The 14,795-nt window shown below is 37.1% G+C and overlaps 1 pseudogene; it reads right to left on the bottom strand.

Moving 5' to 3' along the window:
• Positions 1–2,062: 2,062 nt before the first annotated feature.
• On the bottom strand, positions 2,063–2,709 carry LOC150055171 (proteasome subunit beta type-6 pseudogene; annotated as a pseudogene).
• Positions 2,710–14,795: the final 12,086 nt, after the last annotated feature.

Here is a 14,795-nt window from a genome sequence, read left to right as displayed (position 1 = left end):
ATCTACAGTTTCTTGCTGAGCAGCTTCATTCACCTGCATCGGCGGTATTCTGGATATACCAACTGAAAAAAAATCTTGCAAATAAACACATCCATAAGTTTGAAAATAGACTGGGTTCCAAAAAAGCATAACGGAAATTTAGAACCCCCTACTCTGTCCTACTTGGACACTCAGCATATTATCTACAGTATTGGCTCAGTAATCTCTCAAATGGTCTCAAATGTAAGACTTACTGTCGTGTGATTGTTGTATTGCCTTTATCTTACTTAATGATGTTCTCAAAGCCCATGCCAATTTGTGTATGCTAAAGAGAAGTCCTAAGGTCCTTCCATTAAATAAAAGTGTACATGTTTTTGATGAAGTTTTAAAAGACAAAATGTACACTGAGATCACTAAGATTGGTTATGCATTAGTTTTGTTCATCTCTTTCTCTAACTAACTTATAAACTATATTGTAGGGGTGCATGTATAGAAAAAAAGGAGTAGTTGATACAAAAGCAAGTATAAAGCACCCTTGCAGGCATCACCTGGGGTTCTTGGGATGTAGCTCCAAAAGAGGGGTGGGAGCTGGAGTCTACTCTATGAGTTTTTGTTCTTTTCCCTCACGTGGTGTTGATGCCTGAGCAGGAAAAGTGAGAACAATGATAATGTGACATGACAGCAGTCAATTTCCCTTTCCCTGGGGGCAACAGCAGAGCTCCATCTGAGCCAGGCCTTGCAGTTGCCTGGTGCTTATGCCTGAAAGACCATAAGAAACAGGAGCAAGGAACACAGCTACTCGGACTCTCTTGGAAGGGTTGACTAGAAGATGAGTTACATTAAGAGGAATGAAGTTATCTGGTGTTTAATTTGTCTGGTCCTATCTTTCATTAAGCACATGATAAACTCCAGCAGAGACTTCTGCCTCCAGGGCAGTATTACCAATATGACTCTGCAACTTATCTTAGTATTACTATAGGGATAACTTCCATTTTTACAGCCTCACGGTGATTAGATTTAGTCTGGCCTACAAGTTTTAGAAAACTGATGACACATTCCGTGGTATTCAAGGACACTGCTTTACTGGAAACACATTTTGGATATGTGAATTATCCCTGAAATGCAGAACAGAAGGCAATAAAATGCAAAATATCCCTCCACCCCCTGAGCACTTTATAAATATTCCATTGCCAGAAAAAAAGTCTCAATAAGATTCAGTGTTAATTCTCCATCTCCCCAAGGTGAACACTTTTCTAAGGAGACCTAGGTGCTCTGACAAGTACAAACCATCTGAAAATAAAAATGCCCTGGGGAAATGACAAGGAATTAATGTTAAAATGATCTCAGTTCTTTATCTTCCTTTGAGACTGAGGCAGCGTCTTCGTGCCTGAGTATTACAACTTATTATGCAGATACACAATCATCTACAGATTGACAGCACTATTGATTATCAGAGTCCTTGTTTGTCTTATCTGCTCTCCGTCAAATCATTGGATTTTTAAAAATTATTAAATGCCATTTGTTTTGTGAATAATTTAATTAACTTGGGGTAAAATCCTTATAATCACTTTGGTTATTCCCCTGTTCAGTTGACATAGTAGACTTTCAATAGCTATCAAGAACGGGGTAACATAGAGTAAAAATAGAGTGACAAATTTGTCAATGGCTTCTGAGCGTCTTGGGAGAGCTGTGGCTGTTTTTTTTTTTTAGAATATGATCTCAAATTTTGACATGAGTGTCTCACAGCCTAGGATACTGTATTTCAGAAGTCAGTAGGAAGAATCTATATTCTGCAGGCAGCCTTCTGCTGACTTCAGTTCCTCTAGGAGACCAATCACTAGTATCTAAGGACCTCTCCAAAGAAAGCTGTATTTCAGGTCTTTTTCTGTAGCACTGAGGTTTGAGCTTGTGCTTGGTAAGTAAGCTTTGATCCACTTCTCATTCCTATTTGCTTCTGTTTCCTTTTCTTTCTTTCTTTTTTTGTTTTTGCTTTTTTGTTTTGTTTTTCTCTTTAACAAAATGTTTATTAAATTTTCTGTTATTACTGGAAAGGGTCATCTCTTGAATTCTAGAATCTCAGAATTCAGGGTGGGTGGAAGGGCGGTAAAGTGGCAATGGTGAATTTAGGTATTTTATCTCCCAATTCCGGATTCTTCAATAGCTGCCAGGCAGATCACACCTCCACTGGAGCCCTCCCGTGGCAGACAGTCCTCCTTGGTCACACCTTCCCGGTAGGTAGCATCCACATATCCATAGAAATATGAACTCCCAGAGCCTCCAATGGCAAAGGACTGCCTCACCGTCAGAGCTCCCTTAGGAACTGAGCACACCTGCCCTTTTCCTTGAGGATCCCAGCCTCCGATGGTGATTCGGGCCATCAGGTCTTCTTGGCTGCTGTGTAAACCAGTGGAGACTCATGGAGTTCAATGCTGTGGAGACCAGGTTGATAAGGGACGGCATCTGCTCCTGCTTGAGTATCAGCTGCTGAGCCTGAGCGACAGCAGAAGCACAGTCATGAATAGGGGTCAGTTTGTCAGTCACTCGGTTGGTGACAGAAGACCCAGTGGTGGTTCTGGAGTCAGCCCCCAGCACCAGGCCCTCGTCAAACTGCACAGCCACGTTCGTGGCCCCTCTGGTCACTTCCCGGTTTTTCTAGTCAGGAGCAATGGCCTCGGGTCCCCACACTGGGGAAGGCCTGGTTCCTCTTGCAGTTACTAAGGTAGCCACCATCTTCCTCCTCCAGTCCTGAGAAGATCTTGCATTAGTCTTGTCAGGGCCTGGACCATGATCTTTCTCCCTTTGCCTCTTGAGTGGTTGAGATTACAGCTGTGCACCACTCTTCTGGTGTCATTTCCAATCTCCCATGGAGGGCAACTCACTTTCCTTCTCTGATAATTCCCCTTTCCCATCCTCTGCACGACCCTTGCCTTCGATTCCACTGCCTGATAGGAGCCCAAGGAAACTCATGAGTCCTGACTGTTCTACTCTTCACCTTAGGGCATCATGACTCCCAGTCTTAATCTGATTTATTTTTATTACTCCTGCCTGTTCTGTCATGGAAACCTGGAAGTCTCAGCCTCACCTATGTCCCCAGAACCAGAGATCCAGACACCAACTCTATGTGACACTCATGAGTCTGGGAGTTCTCTGTTCCAGGAACTATACCCGCAAAGAGCCATGAATGCTCAGCAACAAAGAACAGAGTCCTGAAGGTATTCACCTGATGCTTAGTTCTCTATGCTAAGAACACAGGGGAGGAGAAGGGCGAGGAGGAGGGAGGGGAGGAGGGGGAAAAAGAGGTAGAGGGGGAGGGGAGGGGGAGGAGAGGGGGAGGGGGATGATGACGACTACAGCGACCACTGGAGGAATGAAATCAAAGATTACAGATAAATAGGCCAGAGAATTTATCAAAGGAATCACCGTGGTGATGATTAAAACAGAGATGAGAAGAAAACCAGTCTTCATTCAGTCAGAGGTACCAAACAGAAGTGTGGAAAGGCAAGGAACTGCAAAAAGAAAACAAAATTTCCATTTGTGACCAAAGAAGGCTTATCATGAAAGAATTAGTGGATAACCAAAGATTTATTCCACATGGTGCATGAAAAAGCAGAGCACAAGACAGCTGATATTTACATGTTTAATAGATTTTTCAGTTTCTTCAAAATAAGGAGGGAGCAGTGCCCCATGGTGAACTTATATAAATAAATTAGGGAAAGTATATGATGTTCCGAGTGATCGGTTCTCAGTGAAAAGATAGAAAGGTGCACTTGTCTCAGACTCCAATCTTTGGAAAGGCGAGAGTTTATGGGCAAATGCAAATGACTGATTCATGTGTATTTTTGGAGGGGTATCTTTGACATTTTCAGAGAGTCTTGGTATTAAAACTAGACACAATGTGAAAACCAGTCATGAAATGACCATGCTGCAGGGTGTTGTGACATTTCCAGAGAGCTCATTTCTTAGAACAATCTCTCTCTGTGCACTTGTATGGAGCTGCCTGTTACTGCTGAAATCAAGTCCCTCTGGGATTCAATAGAAGGACTATTTTTACACGTGCAAATTGTATAGGCTCTCCAAAATAAAACTGCTGGGCTAGAAATTCTATTATCTTACAACTTCTGAAGCTCAAAAACATCTTCACTGGCTGCACACAGATTGGCTAGCCGTTGTGGAAATGAACAAATACATTCTTGTTGCTTTGATTTTTAGAGCAGTTCAAACCTACAGTTACAGCTGTAGGAAGAAAAACATTTCCAAGTTGTTACTTGTCTGGCATTATGAAGTTATTCTGTTCACTCAGCAGTGGCAGGGTCAGTGTAGGGAACATGTTTACTGCATTCCTTTTTAAAATAGACTTTATGGATCCAATTCATTGTTGGGGAAATTCCTTGAGAGTTATAAGTTAATCCTGATAACACCTGAGATTTACTTAGTATGAGGGCCGCTTAATTTGAGCATTTTACCTGCCTTTATCATTGATCCCACAGTAGGCTAACTTCCTGGAAGCATCAAGTTGAGTTTTTGAATTCTAACAACTCTAATTGGGATCTTGGCAGAGTAGTGTTTCCTCCTACGATGATCAAAAGTAAGGCAGCAGAAAGAGAGAGAGAGAGAGAGAGAGAGAGAGAGAGAGAGAGAGAGAGAGAGAGAGAGAGAGAGACTCAAGCTCATCTGTCAAGTCAGAAGGTCAGAGCATATTCAGCCAGACATCTTGGACAGCCCATGAGACTGAGTAATTAAGACATCTGAAACTGACAGGTGACTTCTGTGGAGCTGGAGAACTCTAAAGGCTACAAGATTTCTCTCAATACATGAGTGCACAGAGAGGATCTGCAAAGGAAGAAACTGAAACCTCAGCCACTGAATACATATCTATGTTTTATCCCAATGTACCTTTCCTTAAGAATCTTATAAAAACATGTGCCTCTATAGTCACATAGAAACATAGTTGTTGGACTCACCCAACCATCTAGTCTTTGCAGTAAGTTTTGCAAAGAATGAATTAAATGGGTTTCTTATTTTACTGGGTTCTCCATGTGTAATGACTTTGCTTTTGGAAACCCTGGACAATATCCTGTACATTTTTAGAGTTCCTATACCCTGTATATATCCTGGGAAACCAGAGCTAGAAAGACCAAGACATTTTTTCCTGTAACTTCTGAAAGCTAAAATCTAGAGTCATTTCCATAATTACAATGATCCAAAAGGTAAAAGGAGATGTGATCATTGATGCCTATATAGCAGGAGACTCGGGCACTCTTCTGCCTCATACAAGCTATGACTTCTCAGCCTAGTTATAGACCTAACCTAAAGATGCCTTTCCAATGCAGTGAAAGTTGCAGCCTTTAAGTGAAAGTTTGGTTTATGTTATCTTCTATATTGAACTAAGATCTGAAGTCTAATGTGCCTTCTCCACTGATTTATAACAAAGGATTAACTGTCAAATGTACTCCTTTTCCTAATGAGCTCAAAGATCTCTGAATTGAAGAGGAAAGGATAAAGGATATGGGGCAGGCCCACAAGCTCCTGAAAGGCAATTGGAATTTAACAGCAAGTTAGATAGATGTTCAGTCAATTATTTCCTTCAAAAAGTTTCTGAATTGTTCACTCATAGCTAGATCTCTGGGGATAAATGCCCATTGCAGCTGAGCTCAGATTTCTGACAGCGTGCTTTGTTCACAGTTTCCACTGACAGGCTAACAGCAGTGGCTACTGCCATCCAACCATGGTGCTCTAATAGTGGCTCCCTATGGGCACAGAGCCATTCTTTCTGAGCATAATGGAAAGACAGCGTCTATCCTTTTCAGATATCTGTCAGCCCTCCTCACACCTACATCAGCCAGCCAGGATGATGGGCAGATGGAATGGAACTTAGGCATGAAAATGTACAATAACATAATTGGATTAGAGATATTTTAATTAAAAAATGAAAAAGGCAATGTACAGAGGGTTGCACTTACATGAGTCAGGTAATGATTTCATGTCCTTTGGAAGGGTCACCCTTGCCCTCACTCTCTCCCAGCTTTTCCCCTCCTTCCCTGCTGCCCCTAAAGTTGTATAGATCACTTCCAACCTAGTGTCTAATGGCTTTCACTGCTGAATTGATTCACCCTTTGTCCTACTGTTTCTGTGCTTCCTCTTCCCCTCCCCAAATCAGATAAACATTTACAATACAAAGGGTGCAGAAAGAGACAAAAGGGAATAAGTCCAAGGAAAAAGGAAAGAACAAAACAAAGAACCACAAACAGTACAATAAGATTAGAAACCTCATTTTTCCATTTCTTCGAGTTTATTTCCATAAGCATCATTTTATGATATTATGCATGTAAGTATTGATCCCTTGTGATCCTCTCCTAAGAATGTCCTCCTTTGTTCTTATTGTGTGAATGTTTAGATTGCTGTTTAATTAATCATGCCCAGGTGTTATTATTTCTCTTTTACTTTTACTTTTTCTCTCTTATTTGTAGATTTATAGGCTCATTGTAGTTTTTACATATGAGGGAAATCACATGGCCCATGTTTCTTTGGGTCTGGCTTACTTTGCTTAATATATATATAGATATAGATATATATAGATATATATATCTATATCTATATATATATTTTTTTTTGGCCAGTCCTGGGCTTGAGCTCAGGGCCTGAGCACTGTCCTTGGACTTTCTCAAGGCTAGAGCTCTACCACTTGAGCCTCAGCACCACTTCCAGCTTTTTTTCTATGTATGTGGGACCGAGGAATTGAACCTGGGTCTTTGTGTGTGCTAGGCAAGCACTCTACCACTAGGACAAACGACTGGCCACTTAGTATAATTTTTTTCAAGTCTTCCAATTTCCTTATAAATGAGGCAATGTCATTCTTTCTGATGGAAGCATAGAATTCTATTGTCTATATATACCACATTTGCTTTATCTGTTTGTCTACTGAAAGGCATCTAGGTTGATTCCATATCTTGGCTATGGTAAACAATGATGCATTGAATATGGTTGTGCTTGTAGTTTTAGTGAAACCTTGTTTATGATCATTTGGGTAAATGCCCAGAAATAGAATCGCTGGGTCATAGGGAAGCTCTATGTTTAGTATTTTGATCAACCTCCATCCTGCTTTGTAGAGTGATTGAGCGAGTTTACATTTACCCTTCCCTTTTGGCTCAATCACTCTACAAACCATCTGTTATTGTCAGTTTCTTGATAATTATCATTCTCACTGGGGTGAAGTTGTTTTTTTAATATCAATGCTAACTGGATTTTCATTTCTTTTATGGCCAGAGATGTCAAACATGTGTCTATTGGACATTATAATTTCTTCTTCAGAGAAGTCTTCTTTACGTGTTTAGCCTATTTATTAATTGGATTGTTGTTTCTTTGAGGATTTGGTTTTGTGAGGCTTACTTTTTTGAGGTCTGAGTATATTTTAGATATGAGTCCCTTGTCTGATGCATAGCTAGATCATTTCCCAATCTGTGGGCCTTTTATTATCTTGCTAGCTAGACCCTTTGCCATGCAGAAACTCTTCAGCTTGACCCAAATAGAAAAAGAAGTAAAACTCTCCCTTTTTGCCAGTGACATGCTCCTGTATTTAAAAAAATCCCATAGATTCCTCTCCCAAGTTTCAGCTGCTCTGAAACTTTGCCAAAGTGGTAGGGCAGAGGGGAGGGACCAAGACAGAGAAAGGGTATCAATGTTTGTGAAGTAATGCACCTTCTATCTGGTGAATATAATGTAACTCTTCTATTAATTGCAATAAAATATATAAAAAATACCAAAATATAAAAAAATGAAATAAAAAATAGATTTTCTGATGCCAATAATGAGAAGAGCAAAGCTGAAATCAGGAAAGCAACTCTATTTTTTAAAAACACTAGGAACTAACTTAACCAAAGATGAGAAAGACCTCTACTATGACAACTTTTAAATTTGGAGAAGGAAATCAGAACAGATTCAAGAAAGTAGAAAAACCTCCCATGTTCCTGGATCTGGAGGACGATTAACATCATGAAAATGGCAATATTGCTAAAGCTATACACAAGTTCAATGCAATACCCATCAAAATTCCAATAACATTCTTCAATGATTGAGAAAAAGAAATCCAAAAATTAATATGGAATAATAGAAGGCCATAAATAGCAAAATCAATCCTTATCAGGAAGAATAGGGCTGGAGAAATATCATTGTCAAGCTTCAAACTCTATTACAAAGCTGTTGTAATAAAAACAGCTTGATACTGGTACAAGACTAGGCCTCAGGACCAATGGAATAAAATAGAAGACCTAGAAATGAGCCCACAAATCTATAGCCATCTAATATTTGATAAGGGAGCCTACAACATGGGATGGAAGAAAGATAACATCTTCAACAAGTGGTACTGGAAAAATTGCCTATTTGCATGCAGAAAACTGAAGCTAGACCCTTATATAACAACCTGTACCAGAATCAACCCCAAATAGATCAAAGACCTTGAGATAAGAGCGATACTCTCAAAATTTTACAGGAGGTAATAGAGGAAACACTAAGATTTTTTGGCACAGGTTGAAACTTCCTAAGTAAAGATTCAGAATCACAACAAATCAGAGAAAGACTAGATAAATGAAATTGCATCAAACTGAAGAATTTCTAGACCTTTTAAATAATCTTCACCATCTGATAACTTTCTCTCTTTCAAGTAAACTATGTAATTCATTATTTTTCTTAGAATCTTAATGGACATAAACTGTACTGGCATAGTGTTCTAGAGAATCTAGAAAAGACAGAAATATTTTCTCCTCTCTTTCCAACAACAAGAAGTCATAAAGACAAGTATAAATGCATTACAAATTATAAATGTATAAAATGCAAGATGCCTAAGGCAATGGATTCACCTTAATAGTAGATCTTTCTACAGTGCTATAAAACATTTCAGAAACCTCATTTTTGCAGTTAATATTATACCCATTTAGATTAGCAGTATTCACTTGATTTGAAAATATATATCACCTTATTCTTCGACAATGCCTTAGACAATGTATGGCCCTTGTCTTAGTTGTCCAAAGTGTACAAAGAACAAAATTAAAATAAGAAATCAGTAGAAACATGTGTACAGAGAACTGTCCCGCAATTCCTGCAGACAGCAGGCAGCCTCTGGGAGAGAAATCCTCTCTTTGATATTCTGTATATCTGTCTCTTAATCAGTTTTGAACAAAGCTCTTTATGGCAGTATTGAAAAGTAAAAGAAGAATACAAAGGAAAGGACATCTCTGTAAGAGAATGATTTCACTAGAGTTTACTTATACCTTGAAATACAATATGGCATTAAAAATTTATCAGGATGGATATGTTTTGAACAAAATTAAAGTAGTCAGTGAACAATGAAAAAGTACAAGGTTAGGTAAAATTTAAAAATACAAAAGAAATAAATATAAAATGTTACATCCATAGCCATATGTACCCCCTCCCAAGACTTGAAATAAGCAACAATTCACTAGTTGGACGTGGTGGCTATAATCTCATCCCTCAGAAGGTTGGCTTTGAAACCAGCCTCCACTAATAACAAGACCCTGTCTGAAACAAACAAAACAAATCAGCAAAATCCCCAAACAATCATATAATACTATAGGTAGAGACAAGAAAAAATTCTCTGAAATAGAATGGGAGATTACACACTCCAACTCTAGAATAGTAATTCTTTTTGGAGAAAAATAAAAGCTGAATTATAATTCACATGTAATTATAGAACTACTCTGAAGAGATAAATCAAATGCAAATATGTGAAAATGTTAAAAAAATTTTATATATGGAAAATTGAACACATGGGTGAATATTATTGGATTTTTCCTAGTTTGAAGTGCTTTGAATATTTTACTGAAATAAGTAGACAAATACCTCCACATATGTTTTATTTTTATCATCTAATAGATTGTTATGACTAGAATTAAATTATCTCTTACTCTGAGCACATGAGCCACCACATGTAACTTTTAAATCATACCTGTCCTCTCATTTCACCCTCTTACAGCACACGGGGTCCAATTTTCAGCTTTTGTTACCATTTGTGATTTTCTCAATCTTACTTTTAACAAAAAGGAAAATTCCTTTTGAATAACAGAATTTTTATTTTTATTAACATTGGTTTATTTTTCTTTATTAAATTGGAATTCAAATTAGTAAATGATGGTGGAATTATTAGGAATTAAATGCATGGCCAAAAATTAGTTTTGAAGTGTACTTAACATTGAAACAGGATGAAATTTCAACATCACAAAAACATGCGATTTATTTTAAGAGAGTTTTATAAAATTTCATACTAAATCTGTTATATGTAAGAGTTTAAAATAAATCAGTATATAGATACAATATATTTGTATAGCTGAAGATGTAACTTATCCAACATATGATCAGTTATAACAGTAACTGAGAATTATATTATCTTACAGAAGTGGTCATTCGTGTGCTTTAAAAATATATTTGTAGGCTGGATACGTGACTTAGTGGTAGAGTGCTTGCCCAGCTTGCAGGAAGCCCTCAGTTTGATTCCTCAGTACCAAATAAACAGAAAAAAATGGAAGTGGTACAATGGCTCAAGTGGAAGAGTACTAAAAGAAACTCAGGGAGAGTGCCCAGGCTGAGTTTAAGCCCCAGAACTGGTAAAAAAAAATACATACATACATACATACATACATACATACATACATACATACATACATACATAATAAAATACAATAAATTTTCTGACAAGGTTATGCATATCACATCCATTTAATACAAAGGAGTTCAGTGTTGAAATGTACACATTTAAAAGGGAAACTGAATTCATATTTGCCATTGTTTTGAAGGTTCTGAAAACCTTACAAAGGAAATTACTCCAGGATTTAGATCAGATCATTAATTGCTTATCATAGTAATTGTGAGAAACTAAGCCTTGTATTCAAACACAGTAGACTTGAGACTCAACAGCTTGTAAGAAGGATTCTACAAGATGTTTGGGATTCAAACTTCCCTTAACAATTCCTATGGAATAAAGTTATTAAAGGGAAAATAGAATGGATTATGTTTTCAATTACTGATGAGGAAGCTACCCTCTGCACCTGAGCTATAAACCTGAATCTACGGAACATATTGAATACCTGAAACGTACAAATGTATTCTCTTTTCCCTGTTCATTAGTACTATTTTCCAAAGCATAAATACAAGACAGAAAGCTTAGCACAAACTATGTTTAAATAGATTCAGCCTTGTAGAGGTGTTAAACAGTGAAATTCCTCAAGAAACTCAACCATGTGTTCTATGTCTTATCAATTCCACATAAATAATTCTGCCAGTCTGCCAAATTAAGAATCTCATAATAGGTTGTTCAAATGGTATTATTAGTGAGAGACTTGGTTGGGCTGTGCTCTCCTGAATGAAGTGTGTAGATGATATTGGTGGATAAGAAAACTGCACATTAGTTACAAGAACACAAAATTAAAAATGACAGAATAAGTATGAGATAGGAAAGCTGACAATGAAAGGATTTTGGAGCAACAAAAAGAACTCTCTTAATTAAATGTGATTATGAATCTGTTATTAAAAAAAGGAAATCAGACTGGCTTTGGCACACATATTTCTGACATTTATAATTAAGTAGTGGGAATCCATCTCCCCCCGCCTTTTCATTTCTTTTAAACTTTTATTTTTGAGAGTGAATACTAAAATAGGTCCTGATACAAGTCATTTTGGCTTAGAAACTATAAGAAAATAAGATTTTTGCAATAATTGTTGTAAAATTAGTCATTGGAACTTCTCCAAGAAATAATAGCATGTAGTTACGGCAAGTGTTAATAGACTCTCATCCTAGATTTTTTTTTCAGTCCTGGGCTTTGAGCTCAGGGCCTGAGCACTGTCATTGGGCTTTCTCAAGACTAGAACTCTACCACTTGAGCCACAGCACCACTTCTGGCTTTTTTCTATGTATGTGGCTCCGAGGAATCGAACCCAGGCCTTTGTGCATGCTAGGAAGCACTCTACCACTAGGCCAAATTCCAGAACCTCATCCTAGATTTTTAAAACACCATATCTAACACTTAAGAGAGATGAGGCCTTTGCAGAGGCAAGAATTCTAAATACCTACTTCATTAATTACAAAAGTAAAAAGAATATTTTAGTACCCAAGGATCTTTTAGCTTTGTTGAAATCATTTAACGTGATAACATCTCTAAAATTATTGCTTTTGAAGAGGCAACTTCATAGGAAGTCTGTCATTGTAATTCATTGAATTCCTCTTCAAGAGGTTGCTCTAAATTAATGCCACAGATTTCCTACCTCCATTATCCTTACCAGACAATTCAAAGCATGATTACCAAATAACTAATACGTGTGTGTGTGTGTGTGTGTGTGTGTGTGTGTGTGTGTGTGTGTGTGTGAGTTAGTGAGATCCATGTGAGAACGAGAGGTTGCAGGAAGCATTCAACCCTGGCTCTTGGGTTGTTTGACATCTGGTATCTGGCAATAAGTATTCAGGAGATGAATATGTACTCCCAAAAGACTTTATGGGAGAAGTGAGCTCGAAAGATTTCTTCAGATCTTCAGACTCAAGAAGCTGGAAAAGAGAGGAGAGGTAGATTCTCAAAACAAGAGTCCTTACTGAAAATAAATATATAAAAAAGTTCTTTTTCAAGTCCAGAAGACAATGTTCCTGCCTAACTATAAAAATTTTTAAAAGCTTAAAATGAAGACTGAATTTATAGCTGAGATATATGTAAATTAATTAAACCAAGGTACTTGGTATATCAACATGTGCAAGTTCTAAAATAAATTAACAATTTATAATCTCAGACTCCTGAAGGATCACTGAATTATTATAAGCCGACCATAGAATTAATAAATATTATCGCCTGCAAATATAAACCACTGCCTTTCAAAAGCCAGTAAGAATGATAATTTGTTCATTTAGTAGCACTAATGCATTTTTTCAGCAAGTTACACTGGAAGAATTATTTTTGAATCTAGGTCTCATTTAATTGTTTTGCTTAAGTTAAAAAAAAGCAATAGGTGATTGGTTATTTGAAATTGGATAGGGAAATGGGGACCATGTCATGAGAAAGGGTATCAATGTATGTGAAGTAATGCATCTTCTATCTGGTAAATATAATGTAACCCTTCTATTAATTACAATAAGAATATATGAAAAAAGAAAAAGCAATAGGGTATGTTATACTATATTAGGCTTTTTAGTCTGTATTTCAATGACCATAATATGACCATCTTTTATGTAAATAAATACCTATAGTCTAACTCATTTTTAGATAATTGAACTAAAATCCAACACTCTATTTAAACATGCTTCTAATATTGGAGATTTACATTCTGGTATTTTACCATAACGAACAATACTGTTACAAACATTTTTTGCCAAAGCTAAATGAATTCTTCATTATTTATTACAATTTCTTGCATGTGAAATTGCTATGTCTATATATATATATACTTTTAAGAATTTTAATGTACATTACTAAACTTCTTAAAGATTCTACTATTATGTGCCCCTTGTATTAACTATAAAACCACTAATTTCTACAGCAATATAAAACAATGTTAAATATTTTAAAAGGGCATGCATCAAAAAGTTAGACATTTCCAAGCTACAACTAAATGTCATGTGAAGTCCAGAGACTCAAAATTGTACTTCAGTGTCTCATGTGTATCTTAGATCAGCAGGCAGATTTACTGTGGAAATCAAGAAGTACATACACTATTTTCATCACTGATCATTCATGCATCCATCTGTTGAAAGACTTTTTTTCTTTGTATTCTCAAGGTGTCCTGAAAAACTAGTTAATATAGTAGGAGGTATCCTTGTTTCCCAATATACCCACACACGTGAGAAAGTCAACTTTCTCTTAAAAATGGTTGAATTACTTCAATTAGAGATATATCTAAAAGAGGAGAAAGAGTTGGGGTTGTGGCTCACATGCTGTAGTGTGTGCCTAGCAACTGTGAGGCCCCGAGTTCAGTCTCCAGCTCTGCCAGATGAAAAAGGAAATTTTAAGAAAGAGAAGAGAGTTTATGTTGGCTCTAAGAGGATATAATGGTATTCTGCCAATTCATCTATAAAGAAGACAGCAATAGACTTAGAATTTTTATCAGTCTGGTATAATCTAGAAAAAATTCACTGCTGCTCATGATAGCAAAATGCATAAAGTGTCTGATTATAGTGATTATAAAATCAAAAAGGCTTGACTCTATCTTTTACTTTGGTAATAGTTGTTCCATGTATAGAAGATTACAAACTATCCTTTAAAAGAAAACGTAGGATTCAGGAGTCTATAGGAGTAATTTCTATTAATTATACACTGAATTTTTTCTCTCACTGCCATACATTTCAAAGATAGGCCTATATAATATGAAAATAAGTTATAATCCTTTTGACAGAAAACAATATTGTAAACAGGTAGAGAAGTGAAGTTTGAAAAGAAAAAGTTCCAGCCGGGTGCGGTGGCTCACGCCTGTAATCCTAGCTATTCAGGAGGCTGAGATCTGAGGATTGTGGTTCAAAAACAGCCCAGGCACTAAAGACTGTGAGACTCTTATCTCCAATTAATCACTATAAAATGTGAAGTAGGACTGTGGGTCTAGGGGTAGGGTTGTAGCCTTGAGTTGAGGGGTCAGGGACAGCACCAAGGTCCAGAGTTCAAGCCCAATGACCCACAAATAAAAACAAGAAAAAGAAAAAAGAGAAAGTTCCAGCTGGGAACTGATGACACATATTTGTAACCCTAACTACCCAGGATGCTGAGATCTGAGGACTGCGGTTCAAAACTAGCCTAGGCAGGAAAAGTGATGAGACTCTATCTGAAATTAACCAGCAAAAA

The sequence above is a fragment of the Megascapheus bottae genome, chromosome 14 (assembly GCF_031878675.1).
Source record: "Megascapheus bottae isolate mThoBot1 chromosome 14, mThoBot2.hap1, whole genome shotgun sequence".
NCBI classification, from domain to species: Eukaryota; Metazoa; Chordata; class Mammalia; order Rodentia; family Geomyidae; genus Megascapheus; species Megascapheus bottae.
Note: the sequence above shows the minus strand (reverse complement) of the source record. Positions and strands in the feature narration are given on the sequence as shown.